The sequence below is a fragment of the Pteropus vampyrus genome, unplaced genomic scaffold (genome assembly GCF_000151845.1).
Source record: "Pteropus vampyrus isolate Shadow unplaced genomic scaffold, Pvam_2.0 Scaffold583, whole genome shotgun sequence".
NCBI classification, from domain to species: domain Eukaryota; kingdom Metazoa; phylum Chordata; class Mammalia; order Chiroptera; family Pteropodidae; genus Pteropus; species Pteropus vampyrus.
In genome coordinates this window covers 340,989-344,006 of record NW_011889364.1, presented here as the reverse complement: position 1 = coordinate 344,006, position 3,018 = coordinate 340,989, and positions in this window count along the sequence as shown.

Below are 3,018 nucleotides of genomic sequence, written 5' to 3'. Positions count from 1 at the left end.
AAGAGCTCCTCATCTGTAAAACGTGATTTCCCACCCACCCCTCGGGTGTTGATAAAATGAGATCGTGAGGACCAAGTGCTGAGAACACAGTAAGCACTTAATAAGTGTTAGCTGTCGTCATTTTTGTTATTGCCGTTGTTATGAAAAGGAGTTTGAATTCCAACTCCATCACTGACTCACTGTGGGCCCTGTAGATCCTGTGGCTGCTGAGTCTCAGTTTTCTCCGCTGTAAAATGGGAACAGCTTCTTCGAGGCTGCTGTATGCAGGTGGAGCTCCATAAATGCAGACTCGTGCCCAAGCTGAGGTAAAGGGTGGAGGTCTCTGCGGAGCTTCTCCAGGAGTTTCTGCAGAGGGCAGCTTGGCTCGTGGCCCACCCCGCACTCCCTTACAAGCCGGTGATTGGGCCAAACCGAGGTCCCCGGGGCTCCAGGCGGAGAGCGCTCGCTGGCGGCGGTGTCTGCACACTGGCGCCCTCCCGGGACCTGCCAAAGAGCAGAAAGCTGCAGGTACCTTGGTTACTCGCAGCTGTGCGTGGTTTGCGTCGTCTCAGAGACCAGGGCGCGATATATTTCATTTTTTTTCTTTGGGCGACTCTTCTCGGGAGGGGGGAGGTAGCAAAGAAAAAGAAAAGAAGGAGGAGGTGAAATTATAACAAACCCGTATCCGCCCACTTCTCTTCCTTCCCGAAGTCCCCAAGGAGTCCAGTTTCTGTCTTCCCTCACCTGGACCAGTGCAGTCACCCCCTCCCAGGTCTCTCAGCTCCGCCTTGGACTTCATAGTCCGTCTTCCCCACAACAGATCAAAGGTGTCTATGAACACCTTTGTCAACTTACGTCCTTCCTCTGCCTAGATTCCTCTATGGCTCCCACCTTCTTCAGAGTAAAAGCCAAAGTCCTAACAACTGCCCACGAAGCCCTGCAGGATTTGGCTCCTCCACCTTCCCGGTCTCCTCTCTTCCCACCTCCCACTTGCTCACTCCCTCCAGTCGCATTGGCCTCCTGGCTGTTTCTCAGATATTTATCGATTGAATAAAATAACCCTTTGAGCTAGTTCTTTTGCTCTGGATTTACAGATGAGTAAATTGAGACTCAGAGAGAAGTACCTCGCTCCAATTATGGAGCTAGGATGTTTAAGGCCCTTGCCATCATGAGGGAGAGGGTATTTTCCTCTAATTCTCCAGCCCACCCATTTTACAGATGGGGAGGATGTGGCACAGTAAGGCTGAGTCAGCCCAGGGACTAGGCCATCCTGCCCAGAGATTGGCCCTCTGCTGCCTGCAGATTCCAGGCTGCCTCCCCGGATGGAGCTAGGGAACCCTGCCAAATTCTCACTCCAACTTTCCGGCATTCGTTTACTCAGTGATTATTTATCGATGCCCGCTAGGGACTTTGGTGGCACTGGAAACAGAGTTGCACTCCAGGCTTGAAACTCGGAGACCAAAGACTGATCGTACAATGTCAACCAAATATGATAACTGCAGCTGCTCTGGCCCCTCTCCAATCCTCTCTGGGGCATTGGAAACCCTAAATCACATCCACCCCCCGCTGCCTCCATCTGCTGGAAAACCTGTTCCCGGCTCTCTAGAGTTTTTAGGAAAAACTTCTCATCCCTCACCTGGTCTACAAGGTGGACCTGTCAGGTCTCTGTCCATCTATACAGCCACATCCCTCTCTACACCCCTCGCCCCCAACCAGCAACACCGACCTTCTCTCTAGTCCGCAAATATTCTCACCTTATTTCCAACCTCAGGGCCTTTGCACTGGCTGTTCCCTGGTCTAGAATGCCCTTCCATTATGTCCACAAGGCTGGCCTCTTCTGATCACTTAGGTCTCTGTTTAAATGTCACCTTCTCTGAGAGACCTTCCCGAAGTACCTCTATGCCTTGTCATACTTGGCCCATGGTCCCATTTTATTTATTTTTAATATTACTCCTTTTTGAAATTGCCAGCGTCTGGCCTATGCTCACTCAGTCTCTGTGGAATGAGCAAGTGGGCACAGTGTGAGGTGTCAGGAGAAAGGTATTCCAAGCCTGTGGAGACTTTGAGGAGGCAGCGACCCCACTCTGGAGGAGGCAGAAAGGCTGGCACTGAAGTCGAGTTGTGAAGGACAAGTTAGGAATTTGCGAAGTGAATAAAGGGAAAAAGGGTGTCTGTGGGAGGAATAGCAGGAGCAAAGGCCTAGAGGTGGGTGAGGGAGAACCTGGCATGTCCTGATTTCTCTGCCCTCATAACACCTCACTCAATCCATTCGGGCCTCACAGCCTCTTCCCTGCTCCTCAGACATGTCTAGTTCTACCTCAAGGCCTTTGCACTAGCTGTTTCTGCAATGCTTCTCATCTTCGCGTTCTCTCTCATGTCATTTCTATCTTTGCTCAAATGTCACCTTTTTAGAGAAGTCTTCCCTCACTGCATCTCCACCTAAAACAAGCCCCACCTCCACCCTGCCAAACTCTACCCCTCGAATAACTTGATTTTTATTGCTTGCAAATTTAAATAAATTTGACTCTACTATTTTCTTTCTTCAGTGTCTTGACCAGGAAGATGTCAGCTCCCTGGGGACAGGGATCATTATCTGTCTTGTTCACTACTGGGTTCCTGGCTCCTGGAACAGGGACTAGCACAAAGAAGATGCTCAATAAAAAGCCGCTGGATGAACAGACGGATGAACAAACCTGGCATCATAGGGCATGGTTAGGGTTTGTAGTGCTGATGAACCTGGAGTCGGGGACAGGCTCCAGAAATCGCAGATGGTGGAGGCGGAGCTCAAACTTCACCCTGGGGACTGTGTGAGCCACCCATGAATTCTTAGCAGTGGAGGAACTGAATGAGGATTGTTTCTCCAAAGATAAGGCTCTTTACAAACCAAGTCTCCACCAGTAAGGACTAGAGAAAGAAATGAGAGTAATTTATCTGACATTAGAAAAACTAAATGCATCAACAAGGCTAAGGTCAAAAACACCTCCTTGAGCGGGATAAAAAAAGCAAGTAGAAAAACCATCAACAAAACAAAAAGACAAC